We start from the raw sequence: 12,149 nt of genomic DNA on the forward strand, positions 1-12,149 counted from the left end.
TCCTCCTTCTTTATTTACATAAAAACATCTCTTTTTAGTATGTTTAATCTAGAAATCCATATAAATGAAAAAAAATCTGCAAAAATTCCTTTTCAAATACTGTTGGCAACATAAATACAATTGCTAAGTATGCTATTTTTTCATCAGTAGTGAATTTATCAAATAAGCCTTTTTTTCCTGAATGATAATTTATATGTTATCCAAAAAAGACACATTTCTTTAATTTCTTTTATTGTTTTTCCCTTTGAATTTTACTTAAATCTTTATCCCCAAATTTTATACATAACACAGAAATATAATTTTTTGTAAAATACATTCCCTCGATCTTTACTACATCACCTAAACCTTTACTTATCTCTTTATTTAAAGCCATCCCTATAATCTTTAGACACGCATTTGTGCAAATTATTACTTCTTTTATTGAATATTGTTATTTTTTTGCAATTAATATAATGTCACTTGCATATGTTAACAGGACTGGAATTCTTAACCCTTCAGGTGTTATATACCCCCTTCTCCTTCATTTTGTAATTTATTTCACATAGTATCACATTCATAACTAATGCAAAGAGTATACAACTATTGGATATCCCTGTCATATACCACTTTTCATATGTACCTCTTGGCTTAACCAGCCATTTACAAGTGTTTTACTTTATTATTACTATATGCTGACATACATAATTTCCTAACTTTCTCACTTATATTCTTTCATTATTACCCATAAGAGTTCAAGCCCAGTTGTGTCAAATGCCTTATTAAGGTCTCCTATCATGATTTTCACTTATTTTCTGTTCATAATATAATCTATGATTTCTCTATCATTAATAATTTTTGACAGCCCTTCCACTTTATACTATATATGCTATCTTCCATAGTATTTTCCATTTTAGTTTTTAATCTCTTTTGCATTATTTTCATAAAGATCTTATAATCATTATTATTCAGTAGTACTGGTCTCCAGTTTTGTAATTGTTTTCTATCTTTCTTTTTCCATATGAATTTAAGTATTCCACTACATAATTATTTATACATAAAACCTTCCTTTAACCATTCATTTAAAAAAAAAAAAACTTTCATTTTTTGCCAGTCCCTTAAATTGTTATACATATCATTCACTATTCCATCTGGCCATGTAGGCACATCTATATTTACTATTCCTAATAATTTATCAGCTCATTTAAAAAAATCACCTTTTCCAACTTTATTCTCTTTTTCTATTAACTTTTTTCCTTTCCATTTTTTCCTTTCTACTTTTTTCTTTAAACATTTATTGTACACATTGTACTACACTATTCCTAATCATTTCCCAAGTTCTTTCTATTTCTCCTTTAAAGCTTTTATTTCTCCCATTACACAACCATCTTATATTACTAATCTGCTTAAGTAACTTAATACTTATTCTCTTTTTCCTTGTAAAAATATATTTGTTTATATAACAATTCTTATATTCTTTCTTGATTTCTTTCATTTAATTATTTTTCTTTGTCAAAGTTCTTTCTATCTTTATGTTCTAAATCTTCCTATGCATTGTTGCATGTTATTTTATATTTTTCTCTATTTTTCTCACATCATATTTGCCACTGTAAAAAACAATTTTTTTTATATTTTTCCTTAAATATCATCCACCATTCAGACCATTTTTTATAAAATGTTACCATAGTAATATGATCTTTCCATAACTGTATTACTAATCTCTTTCCTTCTTCATTCCATGGTTTCTCATTTATCCTTTTAAAGGGATTTGCCTATATATTCTTTGTTTTCCTTTATCTCTAGTCATAGTGCAATATGATTAGAAAATCCTGTTTCAACTACCTCTCCTTCTATAACTAAACCTTCTGATACTATAAAATAATATATTTCAGTTGTAGACATGCCCCCTTTTGTAAGTCCATGGATTTTTGTCTCAAAGTTTTAACTTACCACATCTTATAACTTTTAATATTTTTCTTATATAACTTCCATCCTTTTTTACACTTGCCTCTTAAATCACAGTTAAATTCTCCTGTTATTATAATATTCATGTTTATAGTCTAAAATCTGATAACATAAACGTTCCCTTTCTTTACAATTAGTATAAGCATATAAAGCTATAATTATATATACTTGTTCTTTACATTTTTAAATCTACAATTGTTAATCTTCTTATTTTTTGTTAAAATTGTAGCTAATATCTTTATTTCCACAGAATACAGCTTTTCCAGAACATCTCTCATTTCCCAAATTCCAGATTATCTTTATTCCCCATAGTTTCTCTGTTTGTAATCATTCATTTGTTAAAAATCTTGCGTCTTCTAATATTGCATGTATATCACATGTATTACATCACTCTAAAATTCCTTTCTTCTTACTATATTCTTAATACTATTCAAATTTACAGAAACTATATTTACTATAGTCTTAATACTATTCAAATTTACAGAAAGCACTCTAAAATGTTCATTTTCCCTTTTCCTTAGATTTATGGTTTCATAATTGTGTAGTTAAATACTTGGCTAGTTTTTTTAGTAAGCTTAATCAAATTCCTTCCAAAAGGTGAGAATCAAACATAGTACCTTTTGTCTGTGAGTCAAACATCTTAACCTTTATACAAAGCCCCCATTTTCAGCTGTATATATTATTTATAATCCATTTCTTTTCTTTTTTTTCTTTTGTACTTATCCCTTTAAGTTTACTTTTTCTGTGTTTTACCCTTTTACCTATATTCTTTTTTCCTTTTACCACCTTCTAGTTTATGTTTTCTTCATCACTTATTTCAGAACTTTCTTCTTTGTCCTTTTTATTATTTTTCTGTTTTCCTTGCTTTTATTTTCATTTTTTGCTATCCATCCATAAATGTCCACTTTTGTTACATTTATAAAAATTTCAATTCACATTTTCTGCATCATGTCCCATTTCCCCAGAAATATAACAATTTCTTTTGTCACAGTTCCTTATCAAATGTCCTTGTAAAAAATATGTTTTGGGTTATCCCCAGTATTTTATAACACCCCTATTCCCTCCACATTTATCATGCTTAGTATATGTATATATCTTTTTTTCTTTTTCTATTTTTAACATAATATTCCAATCCCAGCCACCAGTGAATAAGCCCATTTTGTCATAAACTTTTGCAATGCTCAGTACTTCTTTACATAAAGCATTCAAATGTCTTTTCAAAGTCTCACTTTCTACCTCTGTTCGAAATTGTACATGAATCTTCTTTTTGTTTCCCTGTTAAATGCTTTTGTCACATAAAAATTCTGTGGGTTACAGTCTTTCTTTTAAATGCTTTTGTCACATAAAAATTATGTGGGTTACAGTCTTTCTTTTTTTTTTGTATTCTTGAAGAAAATTTTCCATTGAAAAACAGTCTCAAATATAATATCACAAAATGTCTCTTTGTTAATAAGAATAAATGCTTTTACCTCATGTGCTTTTACATCCAAAGGAGGTATTAAATTGTCCCACACTTCATACCTTTCCATTTCTTTGTCTTCTTTATTTTGAATCCTTACCACATACTTCTGTTTTTCATTTTCTTCTGCCTTCTTTTCTGCTACTACACTTTTGCCATCTTTTACTATCTCTGCATATGTTTTCTTTAACATCACACCATTGTTCTTCAGGATTGTCTCTGCATCCCCCCTTTGTGTTTTCTTCATCATGTCCTTTCAGGAAACATCTCCTTCATTTTCTGGCTCACTCTGCATCACCATTTCTTTAAGTAAACCATCCTTCAACCCTCCCAACTGGAGGGTTTTAATTATACATCCATCATTTGCTGACTTATCTCCATCAAACAGGTTTCTTTTAAACATTTCCTCAGAATCCCACACACATTCTCTGTCTTGATATTTTCTTTCTCCTTCATTTCTTTCACCACTCTATCATCTCCTTTTCTCTCCATCTGCCTCCCTGTTTCTCCAGGGAACTTCTGTGCCTGGAATAGAAACAGGAAGTGCTCCTCCGAAATGGGTCCCACTCACAACAATGAAAAGTAAGGGGGGGTTCCCCTAAATACCATCTTGGGTCTCTCCTGAAAACTAGCCTAGTGAGACTAACCAGGTCAGCAAAAAGATAAATAAATGTACATTTGGAGGTCTGTGCTATGTCACAACAACCCAGGCATTCCAATGACTTCAGGCAACCATAGGTGATTAAACCAATAGTAGAAAAACACAGATGACTGCGTTATTGATAGCCATTCTCAGTCAGCTGTTGCTTCCCCCCATGATGGGGGGAGACATGGGGCAATTGGATGAGAACAGGCTGATAGCAGACAGTGGGGAAAAGAAACAAACTAACAAATAAAAATGTAGGACTGAAGTTGACAAAAAGAAAAAAAAAATGGAGATAGTGTGGACATATGGGGAATTTACTTAGCAGACATGGACATTTTGACTAGGATTGTGTTAGGTAAAAGAGTATATGTGAAAGTGAATGGAAAAACACTACAGAATGTAAGGGATAATTAATATGTGGAAAACCTTTTAAAACATCATATCACAAAAAGGTACATTTAATTAATGGGATAGTCTGGGCTGTGAATGCTGTCATAAGAAAGAAAAAAGAGATCACAAATGTAATCTTTATTTTTTGTGGATGCTCAAAGTTAAATCCTGTAAACAGTTAGATTTTATACAATGAGAGAGAAATAGGAAGCCTAGGTTTACTTAATCTTTTGTGTGTGTGTGTGTGTGTGTGTGTGTGTGTGTGTGTGTGTGTGTGTGTGTGTGTGTGTGTGCATGCGCGTGCTCATCACAAATATATTTTATTTTGCACCTGGTTGAAATGGTGAATAGAAGATAAAGACACACTTGAATGTATAAAAAAGAGAAAAAGAAAAATAATTGAGTTAAACTGTATAAATGGTTATAAAAAATATTACACAGTAAAATGTTGAAGAACTTGGAAAACTGATATAAAAATAATGGAAGAACATTATTTTATTGATAGTTTTAAAACTTTACATTGAAGAGAAAAAGAGAGTGTGTTAACCAGGCCTAAAATCTACAAAGTAGTACATACGTAGGGATGGGGGTTATGGCAAATCTTATTAGAGTACCTCTAAAAGACAATATGAAGTACAAAATACTAAAGACAAGAATATCTAATGTAAAAGGATGTTATCAAAAGGAATTCATTTGGCATGCAAGGCATCCTTGGATCCAGTGGTGATGAATCTTTTGCATATTCACAAAATGAACAGAATCAGAACTGTTAGATTTAAATACCTAAATTTTGCTTGTGACATTAATAGGACATGTTGGAGAGACAAACACTTATCTCAGAGAATTCTGATTATCTGGACTAGGCTTCCTATCCATGTGAAAAAGAGTCCCTTTCTAACCCAATTCAAGCATAACCTGGACTAGTGAATGGGAAATCAAAAATTCAAACCTGGTCTGACACCTATGTCTGTGATGGGCAGAGGCAATCAGTAAGTCATACCCCAACTAACATATATATACTCCTTATAAAAAGTCAAAGATACAAAAATTCATGGGACACTTTTATGTTGTATGGCTAGGTTTATAAAGACCTGTGTGGCTATTAACCAAATATATACTGTACCTATGAACCTATATATTGTTATATTGCAATACAATTCAAGGATTATAGACACCAGAAAATAATGTTTTGGGGAACAATTTAATTCTAAATGTAAATAAACATATTATTTTATATGAACCAAAAGGCTTACAAACAAAAAAGAACAAAGCGAGAACTAAACACTTCATTTGGTCAAAATAATAAAAGCAGGTGACACAGCTAAGTGCTCATTTGTGTCACCTGGTTTTATTCTTTTGATGAAATAAAGTATTTAGTTCTCAGTTCATTTTTTTAAATATTATTTTATATGAAGATTTTAGATTTAAGTGGAATAAAGATACAGGAAAAAAGACAAATTTATAAAGACATATTTGGCAGTATAGAAAGGAAGATACAACAATGTATTTTATATTAAGAATGAGGAAGTAGATGAAGGTATAAAAGGAATAAAACTTTGATTATGGCAAAGAGGATGGGGGAATTAACAAAAAAAAAACAAAGAAGGATGTCTTTTGGATATATATTATATTAAATGTAAATATTATACAAATATGACTTTACAAATAATAAAGAACTGATCTTTTTTATTAAGACTTATGAGACCTTTCAGTTATGTAGAAATGTTAAACTTGGTTTAACATCTCATCTAAAGGTTGACATCTCAGGAATGCAGCATCTCCTAATTCTACAGCAGAGCACTACCAATACCTGAATATGAGTCAATGTACCTTGTGTGGGGATAGAACCCATAGCCTTCTGATCTTCATGGTATCAAAGGATATTGTGCTACCTGTATGTGTTAATGATACCGCTTAATGACAGTCCTATCTATAGCTGAATATAGTTTAGTTCATGACAATATCTGCTTCTGAATCACTTAAAGCAGATCTCATAGGTAAGGGTCATTTTTTGACAGCGGACAGTTAAGTATAGCTTTCTTAAGTTGTACTTCCCACAATAGTAGAAATCCAAATTCCTCACTGCTGCAGCAGCCTTTTGGCTATATGGCTGATATCCTGCCTAGAATACAACCACCAGCCATCTTCACAAAGCTCTGGTGCCTTCCCTCATCTTCACTCTGTCTGCTGAATGAAAAGGGAAATCAGAAGTCAGAGTGAAGAAACCTTCAGGACTTTTTTGCCCATACAGAAAGAAGAGAGTATGTATCCTGAACCTTTAACAGATATAAACCATAACAAATAGGTTTATATTCCAACAAGTAACTATATACAGAAGTAGGGGGCAGCAGGTGAGTGCAGCTACTGCAGAAGTAAGGAATGCATATATCTACTGTTATGGTAACTGTACCTTACACAACTGTACTATGTTCATCATTCTCACTGTTCTGGTAGCCTTTTGGCTATATGAGTTGATTACCAGCACCCATCTATCTTTGGAGAAAGTAGGATAAGGATCCAGGAGCTCAGTCCTGGATAAGGAAAAGAAATCCAGTTTGTAATGCTTTGTAAAAGTATGTATAGAGGACCACATTGCTGCCTCTGTAATGCTTCTAGAGTCTGCCCCTTTCCAATATAGCTTCATAGATGCCAAGGCTGTAGTAGAATGTGCCTCACACTGCCTGTAAATGATTTACCACAGTGGATATAACAAAAGGCTATAATTGAGGACAACCACCTCAGAATAGGCTGTTTTGACATGGGTTGTTCTTTCTTTGTTCCATCATAAGAAATAAATAGCTGATCTGCTTTTCTAAAGGGCTTACTTCTCTTAAAATAGTACCTGATCTAGCTATGGACATCTAGAGTATGTAGAATCATTCATACCTCGTTCTGAGGATCTGGATAGAAGACTGGAAGACTGATGGCTTGATTCAAAGTAAACTCTGAAACCACTTTTGGCATAAATGAGGGATTTGTTCTTAATGAGATATTATCTCAATGGAAGGCGAGATAGGGTTCATCCATAAGAGTTTGCAACTCAGATGCTCTTGTTACAGATATCAGAGCAATAAGAAGTACAGTCGTCCATGTAATGAACATTAAATCCACCTGATGAGCTGGTTCAAAGGGAGATGCACTTAAGTCTTCCAGCACAAAGTTAAGATCCCAGAAAGGTGACACCTACTTTCTGTGAGGCCTAATATGTAAAACCCCCTTAAGAAAATGCTTTCCCAAAAAAAACAGAGAAGAAATCAGAGGATTCATGGGTAGACATGCTGAAATAGTCTTCAGGGTTACCTTGATAGAGGAGTAAGACAGGCTAGATGAAAGTAATTTACATAAATATTTCAGAACCACAGGTAAATAATCCACAATAGTGCCCTGATTATTGACTAGGTGCCAACTAGATAATCTTTTCCACTTGCCAATATAAGATTTCTTAGTAGCAGGTTTTCTTGCCTCCTTTAGTACCTGCTGCATGGCCTCATGAAAGAGGTGCCTTAGCAATCAAAATTGAATAATCCAGGTAGTTAGTCGAAGTGAAGACTTGAGTGTATTAAACCTCTACTGTCTTGTGTGAGTAGGTCTAGTCTGTGAGGAAACTTGTTTTTAATGCCCTTGGCCAATTCCATAAAAAGTGAGAATTGATGTTGCCTGGGCCAAAAGGGAGTCACCACAATAATTTTTGTAGTCCTACTGAATCTTCAGAATTACTTTGGGTATTAGTAGAAAAGGTAGAAGTACATAAAGGAACATTTCTGTCACAGGAGTGAAAATGCATCTGTTTTCCATGCTTGCTTGCAAGAAGCCCTGGAACAGATCAGACTTTTTTTTCAGTTATATTTTTTGAAAGGAGGCAAACAGATTTATTTGAGGTGTTCTCATAAATGCATCTACTCCAGGAAGACCCCTCATTCATTTTCCATTCATGAGGGTCCATCTTGATTCAGCTTATCTGCCACAATATTTTGCTCTGATGGGATTTAAGATGCTTAGAGGATTGAAGGATGCCATAGAGTTACTTCCCAAACTATGATAGCCAGTCTGTAAAGACGGTATGATCTGGAGACTGTCTACTTGTTTATGTACCACATTATTGTGGTGTTGTTTGTAATCACCTGAAGATGTCCAGGGGGCCAAAGATGATGAAGAGATTTTAAGGCACAGCAACATATCTTTGACATTTATGTGCTTTGGTCTGCCTGAGGAATTCCACAGGCCTTGCACCTTTACTCCCACAGAAACTGCTCCCCAAAGAAAATTGGAGGTGTTTGTAGTTGCAGAATGACTTGGTGTCTGAGGAGAACCCCCCCTGCAAAGATAAGTAAGTCATCTAATTAAGGACTGTTTGAATACCATGCAGTCTTCAATGAGCTATCATTGGAAGTAGACATTTTGTAAACACCTTTGGAGCTGTAGTTAACCCAAAAGGTAACACAGAACACTGATAATGCAACCTAGAGACAGAGGGTCTGAGAAATTTCTTGAAGCCTGTGGCTATGGGAATATGATGATAAGCTTCCTTTAGATCTAATGTTACCATCATACTAAAATTAGGGATAAGAGGTAACAGTGGCTGAAGGCTTAGCAATTTGAATTTTGGTGCATTCACATACAGATTGAGAAATGAAAGATCTAGAAATGGTCTTCATGAAAGCTCTTTCTTTGGAACTGGAAACATTCTGGAATAAAAGCCTGTGCCCCTTTGATTAAAACACACTGATTCTATAAATCCTAGGGTGAGTAAATGTTGAATAACCTGAGAAAAAAAAATATCTTGGTTCAGAGGATGGGGAGGAATTTCCCTTGAAGGAGGTATTTATATCCAGTGCAGTGGATTTCAGAAAGGAGGTAACCTCTGAAGGAAGTGAGGCAGAATATTCCCTCAAGTAATTGCACAAAATAGAATAAACTTCCACATATGTGCCTAGCACTTAAAAATTCTATAAGCTAAAGTGATAAAAGAGAAAATTCTCTTACCAAATCTGTCCAGTACCTTGCCTTCTTTGTCCACAGGGGAGGGGTTGGTGTTGACTAACAGTTTGTTCCCAGCTGGTGAATAGGTAAATATAGTAGCTGGATCAGATCTAATGTAAGAAAAGAAATAAATGTTAGTTTGAGGCACTTCTTACAGTCTATTGGCCTTTTTGGGGACTGAAGCCTGAGAGTCACTATTTTTAAAGCAGAATTAAACATATCCTGTAAGGCTGACAAAATAGTACAGATCGGTATAGAATAAGTTATATTCACTTGTAGAATATCATCATATCTCCTCATTTCAGGGGAAACATCTTCCTGTTCCCACAAAAAAATGCCTCATTCAGCCAGGAAATAGTCTGAGAGAAAGTAAATTCATCCAAACGAGGTGGCGAGGACAATGTTTCCTCAGAATCAGAGTTATGGGCTTGGGAAGCTACAGGAGAAAAAGTCCTACTTCTGTCTGTGTCACAATCCTTTGACAGATTTTTCTCAGGAATTTCTTTAGAGACATTGCTCTATGGTAAGGATTGCTGAGTACCAGGATTAACAGCTTATAATAATTCCATGACTAAGGTATGAAAATCATCTTTTGTAACAGACATCATGGCTTCAGATGAACAATGTGTAAACCTTTGTTTTTTTTCTTTGCAGGTAACAACCTGACAGAAGACTGGCTCAGAGATGGCTCTTTAGCCCTATCAAGAGGTCTCCTTCCCCAATTGCCCTAAGAAACATCCCCCTGAGTAACTCCTAGACCCAAAGAAGATGGTCCTCCCATGCTCACAGTTGACACTGGTTCAGCTGCAGAGAATGAGGATGATCCCCAGTCCATGGTGTCTGAAAGGACAACAACCAGAGAAACCCAGAGAAGCAAGTGAGCAGTCATAGGAACTACTGGCCACTACAGGTTCACTCACCAACTGCTGAGACACTGTCTGAGCTTGTGGTGTCAGCATGGGCTCTTTATTATGCTGTTTCTTCTTTCTAGGTACAGAGGGAGAAGATCCAGCAGGACCAGTGTAAGTATCCATGCTGCAGCCAAGAAAGAGGTCTAAATGTCGATAAGAGTATTGAAATAAGTCATTTTGAAGGTATGTAATCACACAATTGTTCACAAGAAAACACACACACACACACACACACACACACACACACACACACACACACACACACACACACACACACACACACACACACACTTATACCTAAAGTCCCTCGTTCTGTAAAAGTAATAGAAAAATACAAAAATCCCTGTCAGATAGCTCTTGTCTACAATGCATACAGCAAAAATAACAGGTAGATTGAAATGAAGTGCCCATAAGCACTAAAAACATACCAGACAGTTTTTTTTTTCCAATTTAAAATACTTCCCAACCCTTATATTCTCACAAATAAACTAAAAGTTTACCTAAATGGTACACTTTTTTTGCAGTAATAGCCCACAAATCCCTTCCCAAGAAAATAACCCCTTGTTAAAAATGTAGGTCCCTGACAGGAAACTTCTTATATTGTGAAAAATACTGGGTTTCTTAAAAGGGAAATATCAGTTTTAGTCATCAATAAAATATAGCAATATGTTCTTAAAAGGACAACAAATTCTGTGTGGAAGGGTTCCCCTATGGGGACTTATCTGCCAGAAATTAATCTTCAGGGTCAGTTTCTGCTCCTGTTGAACCCCAGCACTGTTTCCTCTCAAGGCTGCAAGAAAGTACTGAACATTTCTTCTCTTTAATAACAAATTTCCCTCTTCTGGTCTGTCCAATCAGCAGTCAAAGTGAAGATGTGTGAGGGAGTCAAAGCTCTGTGAAGCTGCCCGGTTGTTGTATCCTGGGCAGGATACAACCCATATAGCTTAAAAGCTACTGAAGTGGTGAGAATGATAAATATAACCTTTATACATACAGATTTTATAACAGTTTTGTTATAGAGAGAAAATTATTTTTAAAACCCTTTTGCAACAGAACATTTAGGAATGTAGTGAGATGATACAAAATCTTTAATCCAACTTTAAATTCATTAAAATATTCAGTACATATTATTTGAACAAAACAATATATCATCTGTCCACCTGACCTCTTTCAATTTCTATTACTTTAATAGCCATTGACTATGTTGCTAATATAAACAATGACAATAACTGGGGGAAATCTTGCTTCTGCCCTTGTGTTAGCAAAGTATGCTGACAACTCTGAATTAGCCAACACTGATAATTTAGGCTGAAATTTCTTATGAACTACACACATTTCTAAACAACAGAGACACCACTACCATGATCTTTATTTCAATCATTATATTGTATTTTGTTTTTAGCAATGCAATTGGGCTGTAGTATGTTGCTTCAAAGGGGTTTTCAATTACTTTAAGTGACACAGTGATAATTGTGTCGGGCATTGTGCCCCTCTATTTATCTTGAACTTTAATCTTTTTGTCTACCTGTTTAAGCATTCTTCTAATTATATCACTAAAAAGAATGTACCGAGAGCCCATCTTCATCCTGTGGATATTTTGTATTCATTATTGTTGTCGACTTCAAGAACCTCATTTCTTTACATCTGTCTGTCTCTGCCATTCTCTCTAGCAGTATTTTCCTCTTTGTTTTATACTGTTGGGAGGATTAGTTGTAGCACTGATCCTACAAATCCTAGTGTTCTCAGATTCAGTTTATTTCCCGGGGAAGTCTGCATTAATTTTTAAAAAGATCTCTGTTATTAGTTTTGAGTCTCACAAAAG

Source organism: Protopterus annectens, chromosome 1.part1, assembly GCF_019279795.1.
Source record: "Protopterus annectens isolate FY-2018-M chromosome 1.part1, PAN1.0, whole genome shotgun sequence".
Lineage (NCBI taxonomy): Eukaryota > Metazoa > Chordata > Ceratodontiformes > Protopteridae > Protopterus > Protopterus annectens.